The following is a 17464-nucleotide window of genomic DNA, read 5'->3' as shown; positions in this document are numbered from 1 at the left end:
TTTTTTTTTTTTTTAATGAGACAACTCCTGCCATCAGGGCAAGGATCCTGCTGAGGAATCCCATGGGATATTCCTGAAGAAATCCTCAATTTCCCTGATGTTCCTTTCGTGTTTTTTCCCCCCAGAAGATTCCCAGTGGATGCTCCAGCTCCTTCCAGCTCTCCCACTTTTATTCCCCCCAAAAAATGCCCAGGGGATGCTCCAGCTCCTGTCCTGCTGCTTTCTCCATGGAATTTTTTTTCCTGGTGGAGGTTTTGCTGGTCTTTCCCTGGTTTTTCTCCCCAAAATATTCCCAAGTGGCAGCTCCAGCTCCTTCCAGTTTCTCTGCTGGTCTCTCCCTGTTTTTTCCCCCAAAAGATTCCCAGTGGCAGCTCCAGGTCTCCCATTTTCCCTGCTGGTCTCTCCCTCAATCAGCAGCCACTGGAAGATCCGGGAGATTTTTGGGATCTTTCCTTCCAGAGGGGTTGGGAAAGCTTTGGAAATCACCAAATCCCAGTTTTGGAGGAGATTCCAGGGCTGGAACTTGGTGGCAAAAGAAAAGCTTGGGAAATGAGGAATTTTCTCCTGAAGAACGCCCCCAAAAAAGCTGAGCCTGGGTTGGGGATTAAACCCCAAACACTGAGGGAAGCTTTGGGAATTGGAAGAAGGAAGAATACCCCAAATACAGAGGGAAATTTTGGGAATTGGAAGGAAGAATAATCCTGGAATGGTTTGGGTTGGAAGGAACCTTAAGGATGATCCAATTCCACCAAAATTCCATGGCCATGGACAGCTCCCAGCATCCCAGGCTGCTCCAAGCTTGAACACTCCCGGAATGGGGCAGCCCCAGCTCCTCTGGGAAGCTCCAAAAGCATTTGGATCCCCTTCCCTTCCCGTGAATCCATGGAAATCCAGCAGGATCCTTTCTGCTGCCCCAAAATCCCAAGGAACCCCATCCCAAAAAAGCTCAGCTCCCTCCTTGACCCTTGTTTTGGATAAACCGAGCCAAGGAGGGGACAAATCCAAGGATAAATCCAAGGATGAAGCGTCTGAAAAGCCAAATAAAAAGCAAGGGAGCATCAAATCCACACGGGAGCAGCCGCGGGACATCAAAGATCCTCCAGGGCCTTTTTCATCCCAAATTTCCTCGATCCCGACTTAATTCCTGCCAATCACCGGGCACGGAGAGAGAGGAGGCGTTAATTAAAACCTCATTAAGGCAAATTGGGGCTCCTTGAAAAGGAATGCGGGGGTTGGGAAGGGGGAAGGGTCCCGTTCTCCTTTCCCCTGGGATATCGCTGATAAAATCCCGCTGGAAAAGCCAAATCCATTCATCCAAATTCACCCAATCTGCTCGGATTTTCCCCTTTCCTGAAATCGTGATGTGCTGGAAAAGTCGGGAAACTCCATCCTTGCATGAATGGTGTGTGCACATCCTGAAAATCCCGGGATAAAACTTTTGGAATTCACACATACCTCAAAAAAACCCAACCAAAATCCCAAAAAAACGCTCAAAAAAAAAAACTCCACAAAAACCCCACCAAAACCCAAAAAAAACACCCCAAAAAACCCCACAAAAAACCAAACCAAACCAAACAAAACAAAAAAACCCAAAAAACAAAAAACCAAACCAAACCAAAAAACCCACACACACACAAAAAAGAAAAACCACCCAAAAAAACAAAACAAAAAACCCCAAAAGAAAGAAAAGGAAAAAAAAGCACCAGGGGGCTGTAAGAAAAAGCAATGCAAAAATCGAGATTTTTTATTTTTTGGAAGTCCAAAATCGAAAATAGCTTTGAAATTCCGCAGGGAACGCTGGGAACACACGGAAAAGCCTCATATACAGAGACAGATAAATTAACTGGGAATTCTGCAGACAAGCCAGGGGCATGGAGAGATTCCATATGTACACTTTTATGGAAACCATTTATACACTTTATTACATTTACAAAAAAAAAGCTGATTTTTTTTCTCACTACTTTTTTTGTTCTTTTTTCCCTACGATAATGAAAAAAAAATTACATTTTGTTTTTTTAATTTATTTTTTAGCTGTACAAACTTTTAATTAATAAAAATATATCTCTGTACAAAAGAGGGATTTGAGCTTTTTTTGTAGTTTTTTATCATTTTTCTCATTTTTTCCCTTTTTTTTCTTCATTTTTTTTTCCTTTTTTCTTCATTTTTTCCCTTTTATTTTAGTTTTTTTTCCCTTTTTCCCATATTTTTTTTTTACCATATGCAAGTCCTCTGGGCACAAGGATGGAGAATGGCATGGAGCAGATCTCAGCCAGCTTGCAAAAAAATGGGATAAACCCCTTTTCCCACTTCCTTGGCTCCCTGGGCAAGAGCAGGAAAAGGGAATTCATGGATCCAAAGCAGCAAATTCCATTAAAGTCGAGCTCCCCCTTCTCCCTGCCTGGGTGATTTTAAATATTTTGGATTTATTTTGCACTCCTGATATGAATTTCTCCTGGATTTTCCATGGAATGAGTGGGAGCCAGGTGTGGGAGGATTCCCTGGGATTTGGACAAGAACCTGGATGGATCCAAGCTCTGCTTCCAGGGATTGTTGGAATTTTGGGGCCTGGAATTGGGATTGGGACGTGGCAGGGCAGGGGTTTGGGTTGGGCTCTGGGGTTTTTAGGGATAATTGAGCTTGGAAAAGATCAGGGATGGGCCAGGAGAGCCCAGTGGAGGCAGGGTGGGATCCAAGGATTCCAAGGGATTATCCCAGCCTGGTTCCAGCCCTGGGAAGATGGAAGGGGGACAAGGGAAGAAAGGAATATTCCTTTGGAGCCCCAATGGGATTGACACCATCCCAATCCATGAAATTTCATCCTGGGATCCTCCCCAAATCCATGTGGGAACATTTCCCTGACCCCTGCCCATGCTGGATCAGGGCTCAGGCTCCAACTCCCACTTCCCAGGGAGAAATCAGAGCACCTTGGTGGGATTTTTAGGAGAAGTGACATTTTTGGGAGGACAGGAGGCATTTTTTGGCAGTCTGGGAATTCTGCTCCCTGTGGGAGAGCCAGGAGTAACAAAAATAAAATACTGATGTATTTACACCCAGAAAATCAAGGATAACAAAAAAATATCCCAGATTATCCCAGGAAGAGCTTCAGGGAGGAGAAGATCCATGCTGGAACTGGAGCATGGATGGAAACCCCCATTCCAAAGGGCTCATCCTGATTTTCCTCAGAGCCTCCTGGACTCAGTGACCTGGGAATGGCACTTCTGCCTCCCCTGATCCTAAAGAAAGTGACTCCAAGCAAACTTTGGATCACAAAGATCCTTTGGAGTTTTTGCTCCCACAAAATCCCGAGAAACCTCAGTGCCCCAGGGAAATAAAGGGAGCAGCTCAGGATGGGAATTAAAACTCCTCTGGCATTGCCCTTTGGAGGATCAGTCTGGAAAGGGCAAAGAATTTGTGCAGCTTTTGGGGGAATTAGTGTGGAGTTCTTTTCAGAGAGGATTTTTGTCCCTTTGGATATTCCTGTCCCTTCAGGAATTGCCTGGCAGTGAATTCCTGATCAGGGATTTGGGCCCAGCTCAGATCAGGGGGAACATGGGGCAGGAAAAACCCAGCTGGCAATGCCCAAAGGAAAATCAAACACAGGGAAGAGGGGAAAAGCTTTTGGGAAGGTCCCATTTGGAAAACTCTTCCTGGGGTAGAAAATCCAATAAAGAAATAACCCAGAGACCCAAATGCAGAAACCCTAAATCCTCATCCTGTCCCATCCAGGTGTTATCCATAAATCCAACCAGGAATGCCCAAAGGAAAATCAAACACAGGGAAGAGGGGAAAAGCTTCCCAAGTTTTGCATTTGAAAACCCTTCCTCTGCTCCAGCCCTGGGGTAAAAATTCCAACCAAGAAATGACCCAGAAACCCCAAATCCTCATCTTGTCCCGTCCAGGTGTTTTCTGTAAATCCAGGAATGCCCAAAGGAAAACCAAACACAGGGAAGAGGGGAAAAGCTTCCCAAGGTTTGGAAAGCTCCCCTTTGAAAACCTTTCCTCTGCTCAAGCCCTGGGGTAGAAAATCCAACCAAAAAAATAACCCAGACACACAAATCCTCATCCTGTCCCATCCAGGTGTTTTCCACAGAATCCAGCACCTTGTGCACAACCTCTTTGTGGCCCAAGCTCTTCCCAAAGTTTGGGAAGCTGGGGAAAGCCTTCCGACCAGCAGGCCTTCCCGAGGTCTGGGAGCGGGGCCGGAGCAGAACCTTTGGCTTGGAGACCCAGCAGGATGGAGGTTGGAGGTGGATCCAGCAGCCCCTCGGGAATTCCGGGGAGGTGCAGCAGCTTCTCCGCGGCCTCGGCGGGGCGGGAGCAGGGAGGTGGGGAGGGGATGGATGGATGGTGAGGTGGGAACGTCATCCACACTGGACACCGGCCACGGGAATCTGGGGGAGCAAGGGGGTTGGTCATGGCACATGGGAATTCTGGGGAAGGGGCTTTGGTGTCCTAAAATTGGAGCATTCCAGATGGAATATTCCCTGCATTCCATGATCCCATGAGAACCCTTCCAACCCCACACATTCCATGATCCCAAACCCTTCCAACTCCCCATATTCCATGATCCCAAGAGAACCTTTCAACTCCCCACACACTCCATGATCCCAAACCCTTCCAGCTCCCCACACATTCCATGATCCCATAAGAACCCTTCCAGTTCCACACACTCCATGATCTCAAACCCTTCCAGCTCCTCACACACTCCATGATCCCATGAAAACCCTTCCAACTCCCCATGTTCCATGATCCCAAACCCTTCCAACTTCCCACATGCCACGATCCCATGAGAACCCTTCCAACTCTCCACACACTCCATGATCTGAAACCCTTCCAATTCCATGTATTCCATGATCCCAAACCCTTCCACCTCCCCACACACTCCATGATCCCAAGAGAACCCTTCCAATTCCCTGTACTCCACAATCCCATGAAAACCCTTCCAACTCCATGCATTCCATGATCCCAAACCCTTCCAACTCCACATTCCATGATCCCAAACCCTTCCAACTCCCCACAATCCATGATCCCATGGAACTCCACACATTCCATGATTCCAAACCAACTCACCACGTTCTACGATCCCATGAGAACCCTTCCAACACCACACACTCCATGATCCCAAACCCTTACAACTCCCCACACACTCCATGATCCCAAGAGAACCCTTCCACCTCTCCACATTCCACAATCCCATGAGAACCCTTCCAACACCACTCACTCCACAATCCCATGGAAACCCTTCCAACTCCACACATTCCATGATCCGATGAGAACCCTTCCAACTCCCCACACGCTCCATGATCCCAAACTCTTCCAACTCCCTGTACTCCATGATCCAACTCCCCACACTTCATGATCCCATGAGAACCCTTCCAAATCCCCACACTCCATGACCCCAAACCCTTCCAACTCCCCACAGATTCCATGACCCCAAACCCTTCCAGCTCCACATAATCCACAATCCCAAGAGAACCCTTCCAACTCCATGCATTCCATGATCCCATGAAGATTCCCACGAGAACCCTTCCAACTCCCCATGTTCCATGATACCAAGAGAACCCTTCCAACTCCCTGCACTCCATGATCCCAAACCCTTCCAGTTCCACACAATCCACGATCCTAAGAGAACCCTTCCAACTCCATGCGTTCCGTGATCCCAAACCCTTCCAGCTCCCCACACATTCCACGATCCCAAGAGAACCCTTCCAACTCCCCGCACTCCATGATCCCAAACCTTTCCAACTCCCTGCATTCCATGATCCCATGAAAACCCTTCCAGTTCCACTCACTCCATGACCCCAAACCCTTCCAACTCCCCACACATTCCATGATCCCATGAGAACCTTCCAACTCCCTGCACTTCATGATCCCATGAGAACCCTTCCAACACCCTACATATTCCATGATCCAAAACCCTTCCAACTCCCCGCACTCCATGATCCCCACACATTCCATGATCCGAAGAGAACCCTTCCAACTCCACACACTCCATGACCCCAAACCCTTCCAACTCCCCACACACTCCACAACCCCAACCCATTCCACCTCCCCACTCACTCCATGCTCCCAACCCCTTCCACCTCCCCTCATCCCAGGACCCCACAGCCCCCAGGGCCCACTGGTGACCGTGGGGTGGCCGTGTCCCACTCACCGCGCGGGGACGGCGCTATACGCCGTGCACACCGTGCTCACTGTGAACTCGGCCTCGCCTGCCATGATGTCTGAGGGCTGCAGGTTCCTGTTGTACATGGGGTTCTCAAAGGTGCCCCTCACGTTGGTGTTCTCGTGGCCGGCGTAGCCGTTGAATGGGACTTTGGGTCTCCTCCTGTGGCATCGGGGACAAAACCCACACAGGTGATGTCACTACACAACACGGAACACACAATGCACACACAGCGCTGCTTTCAAGATAAAAAAATTGAAAATTTATCTTCTGATTCTAAAATTTATAGGTTTCCAAAAGTGACAATGGGTTGGAGGGTGACAGTGCCACCTCTCCAATGACGCTGGACAAACCAACAGTCCAGCAAATTTCTCCTCCTCCATAAAAGAATGCAAAACAATGAGTTATTTACAGAAAGTGTGTGAGAAAGTTTGTTACATGAATGTAAACTCAGAATGCTTAGAAAATCTTAAGAAATCAAGATGACAGCCCTGAGGGGGGGCAGTGACAGGGGAAACCTGTGGGGATGGGGCAGGAAAATCCATCTGGGGGTTTGCAGCATTGATCAGGACAAAACTGAATTTACACCACATTCAAAGCCACAGGGAGGGGGGGAATTTGCTTTTTATCCTCCCAAATGTGGCCACAAATCCCATTAATGGCCAGAAAAACCATTGCTCTCCTCTCCCAAATCCCAAATCCAAAGAAATGCTTTATTTTTCCCACCTCCTGAATTAAACCAGCCCTAAAAGGGGGATTCGAAGCCCAGCTCACTGATACTCCTCTCAAATCCCTGAATTTATTTCACCTTTTGGAATTACTCTCCCAATCTCCCAAACCCTCTTTGTTGCTGCCCCATCTCCTGAATTAAACCATTTCTAAAGGTGGGAATTTTAAGCCCAGCTCACGGATATATCTCTCAAATTCCTAAATTTCTTTCACCTTTTGGAATTCTTGCCCCAAAACCATGTTTGCAGAGATAAAGCACAAACCCTGCAATAACCTTCCAAACCTTCTGTTTTTGTCCCACCTCCTGAATTAAACCAGCCCTAAAGGGGATGATTTTAAGCCCAGCTCACTGATAATTCCTCTGAAATCCCTGAATTTCTTTCAGCTTTTGGGATTCTTGTCCCAAACCTACCTGTGTTTGTAGAGATAAAGCACAAACCCTGCAATAATCAGGGCGATGAAAGGCACAAGGATGGCGGCTGCCACGGAGCTGCTGTTGGATGCAAAGTGGTGGCCTATGGATTCAGGATCATTTTCCATCATGCTGATGTCTGCAACACAGCAGAAATGAACACATTTCCTTCATTTTCCTTTCACATTTCCCACATTTCCAAACCCTTGCTGGGGGAAAAGGCCTTGGCTCAAAGTACAGGTGGCACCAGCAGCAAAATGAGCGAAGTGGTGTTGGAAAATGGAATTTAAAAAGGGATGTGCAAGGATGGAAATCCAGCCTATTAGGGCTCATCATTTATTTACATCTGCAATTAAAGAGATATATAAATTGATTTATTTTGCCAAAAATGTCCAACTTGGATGCATGAAGTTGGGCTTTAAGGAGACTCTGAAATGCTGCAATAACGAGCATCCATAAAGGTGACGAGATTCCAGCAATCTTGAGGGATTAAAGAGCTCAAACCATGCTTTAAGTGGTATTTAGGAGCTTAAACTTTGGGGGGTTTAAGCTCCCAAGAGCCTCTGTGATTTCTGATGGAGACACTTGCTGTGGTGGGAATGGGATTTGGGCTTGGCAGGGATCTGGGAATATGGAAATAAATATATCCAGGTGTTGTTTGTGCTTCCAAACTCTCCCTGCCTTTGGACAGCAGCCTGGTTATCCCTCATTTTGCTCCCAAATTACAAATTTTATCCTTTGCTGTTTGTTTTGTGCTGCTTGTCTCCCACAAACCTCACACCAAGCTCAGCAGAACTCGGAAAGCGCCGAAAATTCAAGCGAGGGATTGGAGAAAAATTCCCTGTCTGGAAACCACCAACCAGGCCAAAATGGAGCTTCTGGAATTGAGGGGAAAAGTGCAAATCCAAAGAATTTTACCAAGTCTCTGGAGGCCAAACTGCCCAAAGCCTTTGCCACGCACAAAGCCCTGGTACACGAAGGTGCCACTCGAGGACTCTGACGAGACCTGTGGAGAGTGGAAATCAATGGTTTTATCCAACTTTTCCTTGAATTTAATACCCAGCTCACCCCAGCCCCTTCCAAGTGCATTAATTTGATGCAATTCCCCAGAAAATTCTGGCATTTTTTAAGGAGTTTCACTGCCCTACAGCTGAAAATTCTCCATTCTCAAAGGAAGGGAAGCTAAAAAAATCTTGTTTGTGATAAACTGGAGAGGACATTGGTGATTCCAGAGGGAGAGGGGAAAAAGTGGCCATGGGTCACTTGGATCCACATTTTTTCCAAGCTCCTTTGGATCCCTAAAGGGCTTGGGAAACTCCCAGACACAGGTAAAGGGTGAGGAGTAGGGAAAATAAGCTTTTCCAGCAAGATGTTGAGCAGATGTAAAACATCCACAGGGAACAAATCCCGTTGGTTTCTCCTCCAGCATTATCTGGGAGATGATGGATTCCAAACCCCAGGGCAATAAAACCAACCCCCAGTTGCAGGAGGAGCTGTCACCTGCTGGAAAAGTGCCACATGTCCCCTCCCAGCTCTGGGAATCATCCCTCAGCTCCAGGGAAGGGAAATCCAGGCTGGGACAGCCATGGGAGGGTGGGTTTTGTTCACTCACGTGTCCATCCAGGGCCCATTTGTCATTCCTGAACTTGTTGGCAAATATCTCCAGTGGCCCCATGATCTGGTACACCTGGAGCAGCAGGTGCACGTCTTCCTTCTTGTAAATCCCTGGAAAAAAAATGGGATTTTGTCAGCTCTGGTTTGAAATAATTGAGTGGGAGAGCAGAGAAACTACGTCAGGATTTGAGTTGGTGGTGGGAAACACAGCCCAGGATACTGAAGGTATTTTCCACATGGGAAAGGACTCAACTCAATATTTAATTAATATTCAGGAGGGCAGGGACATGGAGCACTGATGGAATCATGAGCTGGAAGGGACCCCCAGGGATCATCAAAGTCCAGCTCACATAATTTCATGGTTTTTACCCAAAAGCTCCAAGTCCTACCTTGGGCACCTCCAGGGATGGGCACTCCAAACATCCCTGGGCAGCTTCAAGGTGTTTCCATGGAGAAATATTCCCTAAAATCCAACCTGGCACAGATTGAGGCTGTTTCATCCTGGGAGCAGAGCCTGACCCCTCTCCTGTCAGGGAGTTGTGGGGAGCCCCTTGAGCCCCATCAGGAGTTCTCCAAACCCTTTTCCAGCTCCATTCCCTTCTCTGGACACACTCCAGCCCCTCAATGTCTCTCTGGCCATGAGTGACCAGAACTGGACACAGCCCTAGAGGTGTCCCAGTGATGCAGACAGGAAGAGAAATTATAAAAGAAAGGCCTCATAAAATCAGGCCTAAATTAATGGCTGCAAGTTCCCATGAGAAAACAATCTTGGTATGAAAGATTCATTAACATAAAAATCTATTCCTAGAGTGAAAAATAATTGCACCAGTATAAACAATAAGAGCTGTCTCATGAGAATCAGTAGAAAAAATATGTAAACTAACTAAAAATACAGAAGTTTGACAAACAAGCAAAATACCTTGTACTGACCCATAAATTAAGCATGAATGTATTGTCCACCAGTAAGATTTGACACAGTACTGATAACACTATAAAATAGAACCTATTATAGATATAGGTTATATTTTATAGTGTTATATATAATATAACCTCTGATAATCCCATAAAATATGACCTATCCAATCCAGAATTGGCTTTTATCACAACATCCCAGCAGTGCTCTCGTGTTGCTGTTGATATTCTCTGCCCTAAGATGTGCAGGGTGTCTCTGTTTCGGCCCGTGCAACTGAAGAATGAGTCTGGACTCTTCACTTTTTGGTCTTGAGGTTGTTTATTAATTCTTATCTATAAAATTTTCTTTCTGCCCAGCCGAGATCTGCTCAGCAGGGCAGCCACAGGCATTCTGTGTTGTCCTTTTATACTACAAACTACCTATAACATATTTACACTTAATTCCCAATACCCATCACCTGTGTTACACAGTGCACTTCTACTCTAAACCAATCCCAAAGTGCCAACATCGCTGCAGAAAATGGAGAACAAGAAGGAGACGGAGAAAGGCTGGAAACGTCCAAGTTCCTCCATCTTGTCCCCATAACCCCCATACCAAAAATCCTAAAATCTTTATTTTCACCCTGTGATCATTTTGTTATTACACCATTCAAACCTGTGTGACTTTCAGGTCCTCATACAATGCTGGTAACTTGCTCCAGGGGTCACAATCAAATCCCCAGGTGTTGTGGGCTGTGTGCCAGGGTCTCTGAGCCCCGCAATGGGGTCCTCGGCAACTCTGGACATCCAAAGGGATGTGCTGAGTTCCCACACAGGGAACGGCCCTGGCAGTGCCAATGCCACCCCCTCCCAAAGGTCACATTGTCTGTCCCTCACCTGACACCTGGAGCTCCACCCCGCTGTGGTCGATCAAGGTGGCGTTGACCTTGCTGGTGGCAGGGTCAAAGCTGGTGACAGAGAGCATGGCTGGCTGCTTCTTCCCCATGTACTCGTAGGAGCCTTTCCACAGGGAATTCCTTGCAAACACATCTGCAGGCACTGGAATTACAGCAGTGAGAGATGTGAAAAAAAATACCCAGCAGCATTTCCATTTTTTCAGGAAAAAAAAAAAAACAGAGCAGGATTTCTGTCTTTCTTTGAATTCACTGATAATAATTAGATTGTTTTAAATATTTAATATTTCAAAAATATTTTGTATTTTAAGTATCTTCAATCACACCTGCTCTGAGCCATCACCATGAGGGACAAAGACAAAACCAGTAACTTTAATTTGGCTGTTGTGACCAAAAACACAAGGATAGTTTAAAAAACAAACCAGCCCCAAAATAATTTATTAGGAAAAGCTCAAATAAACTTATTAGGAAAACTTAAAATAAAAAAGGATAAATGTACAGGAAGGGCTGGAATGCTGTGGGGAGGAATATGGATCTTGATGTTCAGCTCCTGTAAGGATCCTGTTTGTTGTCCATGGAATAGGATGGGGCATGTGGCAGTTTCCAGAGTGTGAAAAATGCATGTATTTTATGATTGGCTTTTCTCAAATATTAACATTAATATTATATGTGTTGTGTTAGAAAGTGATGCTGTATTAATTCTCTTAAGTAGTGGGTAAATATAGTTTTAGGATATAAAAAACGTTAAAATAGAAACTATGCTATGTAGGATACTTTTTTTTAAAGAAAAGACTTGCACTGAGATAGCAGCCACAGGACACCTAAATCTTTCAGAGAAACAGAATTTATTCTTCTTATCAGAAGAAACGAACTTCTTCCCACCTCTAAGGTGCTGTTAGGATTCAGAGGAAGAAGTAGGGACCGACCAGACAGAATCCTGTGTTTGAATGGAATTTATGCATCGTGTATGAGGTGTATGAATATGCAACAGGCTGTTGCTTTTAATGGTTAATCCTTTGTTAACAGGTGTCCTTTTTTGGATACCCAGACTGTACATAACTCTTTGTCTCTATTGTCTCATATTGTCCTAATCCAAATTGTCCAAATCATTATTACTCAAATTATATTACTATTTTTATAACCCTTTTATTACCATTAAACTTTTAAAATGTTAAAAACAAGCGATTGGCATTTTTCACACAGAGGAGGGGATTCAGGAGGGTGGATTTGAGGGGGTTTTAGGGCTGTGCCCACGGGGAGGAGCCCCCTGAGCCTCACCTGAGGCCTTGGCGAGCGGCGGCTCCCGCGTGGTGCCCACGGGTCTCCCACTGGGCCGGACATCGGCTGGGACAGGGGACAAAGCACAGCTGGTCACTATTGCATTGTATTGTATTGTATTGTATTGCATTGTATTGTATTGCATTGCATTGCATTGCATTGTATTGTATTGTATTGCATTGCATTGCATTGTATTGTATTGTATTGCATTGCATTGTATTGTATTGTATTGCATTGCATTGCATTGAATTGCATTGCTTTGCATTGCATTGCACTGCATTGCACTGCATTGCTTTGTATTGTATTGTGGGGTCTGGCACTGCCCCCGCAGAATTCCTGAGGCTGGAAAAGCTCTCCAAGGTCACAGAGCCCAAGTTGTGCCTCATGCTCAGCTTGTCACCCAGCCCAGAGCTCTGAGTGCCACGCCCAGGGGACAAAGCACAGCTGGTCATTATTGCATTGTATCGCATTGCATTGTATTGTATTGTATTGCATAGCATTGCATTGTACTGTACTGTATTCTATTCTATGCTATGCTATGCTGTTCTGGGGTCTGGCACTGCCCACCCAGAATTCCTGAGACTGGAAAAGCCCCCCAAAGTCACAGAGCCCAGGCTGTGCCCAATGCCCAGCTTGTCACCCAGCCCAGAGCTCTGAGTGCCACGTCCAGGCTTTCCTTGGATGCTCCAAACCTCTCTGTGCAGCCCCTGCCAAGGCCTGACCACCCTTTCTGTGCAGAAATTTTCACTAAAATCCGACCCCAAACTGCCCTGGCCCAGCCTGAGGCCGTTCCCTCTGCTCCTGTCCCTGTTCCCTGGGAGCAGAGCCCAATTTGGGGCTGTCCCCTCGTGTCAGGAGTTGTGCAGAGCCACAAGGTCCCCCCTGAGCCTCCTTTTCTCCAGACTGAGCCCCCTCAGCTCCATCAGGACTTTTCCAGCTCTGTTCCTTTCCCTGGACACTCTCCATTCCCTCCATGTCCCAGATGGACGAGCCCAAAGCTGGACACAGCACTCAGGGTGTCCCTCACCAGTGCCCAAGACAGGGGACAATCCCTCTTCTGCTCCTGCTGGTCCATCCCTGATCCACCATGGGCACACCTGGCTCATGGCCAGCTCCTGTCCCTCAGCACCCTCAGGTCCCTCTCTACCTTTCAGCCACTGTCCCCAGCCTGTCCTGCCTTTCCCTCTGCTCCAACCCCAAGTGTCCAGAGTGACCCCACTCCAGGAGAGCCACAGGGCTCCATTTCCATGGATCAGAACAAGTTCTTCATCCAAGACTCTGTGGCAGGTAAAATGTGGGGGAGATAAACAATTTTTGTCCTGTACAGGTTCTTCTAGACCCAAAAACTCCCCAGAAGATCCCCAGGTGACTCTTTGCAGGTGGCACCTGAGTGTTGGGTCACAGGTTGGACTTGATGACCTCAAAGGCCTTTTCCAACCATGTTCTGGGATTCTGCAATGGAGACCAGTGATGGAGACCCTCCCACCAAGCGAAAATCAGGCTGGGCCATCCCACAACTTTTAAGGGAACAAAATCAAGGCTGAAAACACCTCCCCTCTCCTTCCTTGGAGTTCTGACACCAAAACTGAATCTTGAGTTTATCTGCAGGTTGAAAACCACCTTTGAAGGACCTCAAGGCCCAGGATCTCCACAAGCTGAGAGCCTGGGGAGGGTCTCAGAGCCCAGCTGGTGCTGCCAGCCCCTCACCCAGGCAGATGGGGGGCTTCCCTGTCCAGCTGCCGTCGGCTTTGCAGGTGCGGTGCTCGGAGCCCCCGGTGAGGTAGAAGCCGCTCTGGCAGGAGTAGATCAAGGTGTAGCCCAGGGAGGGCAGGTCCAGGGCACCCACGTTGGCATGGGATGGGGTCTCGGGCTGCTTGCAGTGGTGGGCTGGAGGGGACAGGGAGAACAGGTGAGAGAAACCACCCAGGTGGGCACGGGGAGGGTGAGAAGTGACACGGTGACAGCAACAGGGGAACCCTCCTGGAAGAGGTTCTACACCACAGCTCACAGGGATTTTTCCCAGCTGGAAGAGCTTCCCATGCTGGGTTTCTCTTCCTGGCTAAAGCTGAACCTGGCTCCAGCTGATGAGCTGAAAATCAGGATTGGCCACCCCCATTTTTAAGGGAAAAAGACAAAACCAAAAGGTGCTGAAACACCTCTGAGCCCAGAACTGAGTGCCAGACTAAAAACTGCCTTTGCAATCCCCAATTCTCCCTAAAATGCCACACATTTCCTGCAAGGATTCCTTTTGCAGAGCCTGGCTGAGGGCCCCAGCTCCCTGTTGGCATTCCCAGGACTCACGGACGCAGTCGGGCTGGACGCCGCTCCACGTCAGGTTGGGCAGGCAGGTCCTGGTGGTGGAGCCCTGCAGGAGATATCCCTTCTGGCACCTGAAGAACAGGATGCTTCCCACCTGTCCCAACAGGAGACAATCACTCAGCTTCCCAGGGATTCCCAGACTTTCATTCCATCCCCTTGTCACCACCTCATCCCTCACAGGAGCAGCTCCACTCCCAGCTGAGCAAAAATCCCATTTATGGTGTCTCCAAATTAATTAAACATAAAATAAATTAATTAAACTTCAAGATTAAGGTGACTAATTAGCAGGAAAATGGAAGGATCCACTCTGCCATCCACTATCCCAGCAGGGAATGGGTGGGAATGGAGCCCCCCAAGGGAGCCACTGTGGGATTTTTGTCCCCATTCCAACGATTTCCTGCTGGATGAGAGATGGGATTAGCAAAAGCACCTGCAGGATTTGGCCTGAAAATTAATGGGAATTAATGTGAATAGCAGCAACTATTAATTAGCACTGTAATTAATTTCAGATACAATGCACTGCCTAATTAATGCTGTGCAAACCCACTCGGAGGGCTAAAGGAGCACGATGGGGTGTCCTGCTCCCAGGAGGAGACAGGAATCCATGGAAGGACACATGAATGCATGGGATGAGACATTAATCCATGGAAGGGCACATTAATCTATGGGATGAGACATTAATCCATGGAAGGACACAGGAATCCATGGGATAACACAAGAATCCATGAGAGGGGACATGAACTCATGGAAGGAGACAATAATCCATGGAAAGATGCAAGAATCCATGGAAGAAGGACATGAATCCACGGGAGGAGACATTAATGCATCAGGGGAGACATGAATCCATGGGAGAACATGTAAATCTATGGGACAACACAGAAATTCATGGGATAACATGTGAATTCATGAGATAACATGTGAATTCATGGGAAGAGACACTAATCCATGGGAAGACACAAGAATCCATGGAAGGACACATGAATCCACAGGATAATCCATGGGGTAACATGTGAATCCATGATGGGAGGCATTAATTTATGGAAGGACACATGAATCCATGGGAGAACAGAATAATCCATGAGAGGAAACTTGAATCCATGGGAGAACACAAAAATCCATGGGATAACACAGGAATCCGTGGGAGAACACGTGAATCCAGGCCAAGGACCGAGCAGGGCTGGCTTTGTGGCACACCCCTCGTCCACGGCCATACCTGGTATCCCTGGGAATTGTTCTGCATCCCAAAAAGAGGCACTCCAGGATCTGCACACGTCGTGAGGCTGGGATCTGTTAAAAACAGGGAAGGGATTTATGGGAGAGCTCAGAGCCCTCCAGGCACACGGGTCCTGCTGTACCTCTGGAACACAAATGGGATTTGGCTCTGAAGGAACACACAGCAACAAGGAGAACACATGGATCTTCCTGTTCCTTAAATCCCTGCCTGCTGCAGAAAGAAGCAACCAAGTTTTTAATTAATGACCAATCACAGCCAGTTGTGTTGGACTCTCTGAGTCTGTCACGGGTTTTTATTATTCATTCTTTTCTGGTTTTCTGATGTCACCTTTCTCTTTCTTTAGGATGGTTTTAGTATAGCATTTTCTTATAATATGATATGATGTAATTTTATTTAATATATAAATATATATAATTTATACTTATTATACAATTATATTTATATTTATAACTATAATAATATATTTATAAATATGTTTAATATATTGATATTATATAAATACTATAATATAATTAATATATAACATATTAATATATATTATATTATATATATTATATATTACATATTATATTTAATTAGTATATTTATATATAATACATATTCAAGTATATATAAAATATATATTTATATAATATTTATAATAAATTTATTATTATAATTATATATATAAATACAATTATAATTATATTAATATATACATAATAAATAATGTTTAATATAATATATATAAAATATATTATAAGTTCATAATATAGTATCAGTTAATAATATAATATAATATAATATAATATAATATAATATAAATTTAATATATATTTAATATAATATATATTTAATATAATTTCATAATATAATAAATCAGCTTTCTGAGAACTTGGGAGTCAATTCCCATCTCTCACCCCATCCTGGGGACCCTCACAACACCACAACAAAGCACCACGGTCACCCCGCTCTCCTCTCTGCCCTCTGCTCCCATCCTGACCTCCAAGGACCCCCAAGGGGTTGGGACTGGAGGTGAAGGGAGCCCCCAAAGCCTTCACTGAGCCCCCAAAGCCTTCACTGAGCCCCCCTTACCGATGCAGCTGGGCTGGGTCCCGCTCCAGGTGCCGTCGGACTGGCAGAACCTGCGCGCCGACCCCACGAGCACCAGCGGGGCCAGGCAGGAGAAGGACACGGACGAGCGGTAGGTGAAGCCTCTGTCCTCCCTCCTGCCCTGGGCTGGGGTGCCCGGGTCCCCACAGAACACGGCTGCAACAGCAAAGGGACAGGGAGGTGGCCACAGAGCCCCCAGGAATGCCACATCCCATCACGGCCCATCCAACTCCATGATCAGCTCGGGAATCAGGGGTGGCTGAAGGTGCTGCTGGCTGCATTCCTTGTAATTATCTCCTTTTGTCGATGGTTGTTAATTAACTTCCACCTTCTCCCCCGGATTTGCCTTTTTTTCCCCCCTCTTTTTTCTCTCCCCTAATTGCACGGTGTCACTTTGTTCCTTGGCTCTGTATCACACGGAAAGCCCACTAATTATCCCGGATCCTGGGAAAGGTGTGAGGAACAGTGAAGGCTTTGTGGGATTTAATATGAAAATCGATATTGTGCAGCTGGAAAAGGGACTCAGAGCTGCCTTTAGCACCAGGAGATGCTAATTCCTTTTTTTTAATTCTCTTTTTTTTTTGGTGTTTGCTGTTGTATCAAACCCACCCAGCCTTCACAAAACATTCCCAACTTCTGCTGCAACACGGTGCCTTTTGCTAAAGGATTTTTTTGGCAGTTCCAGGAGTGCTGATTGCAGAAGACTGAGTCACTGAGGTCAAACACCCAGTTTTGCGGATGTTTTGTAGGCAGGAACATGGAAAATGCCTGGATTCATCCCAAATGTGGCATCACCCTTCTGTCACAAGGGGTAG

The 17464-nt window shown here is 46.4% G+C and overlaps 1 pseudogene; it reads right to left on the bottom strand.

Annotated features, from left to right (window-relative positions):
• Window positions 1-8451: 8451 nt before the first annotated feature.
• Window positions 8452-17464, bottom strand: part of LOC128937653 (CUB and sushi domain-containing protein 2-like) — a 137811-nt pseudogene continuing 128798 nt past the window's right edge.

This window comes from Melozone crissalis, unplaced genomic scaffold, assembly GCF_028551555.1.
Source record: "Melozone crissalis strain CALT ecotype California unplaced genomic scaffold, PUWL_Pcris_2 ptg000020l_1, whole genome shotgun sequence".
In the NCBI taxonomy this organism is placed as follows: Eukaryota; Metazoa; Chordata; class Aves; order Passeriformes; family Passerellidae; genus Melozone; species Melozone crissalis.
The sequence above is the reverse complement of the archived record's forward strand: the minus strand, read 5'-3'. Positions and strand labels throughout refer to the sequence as shown.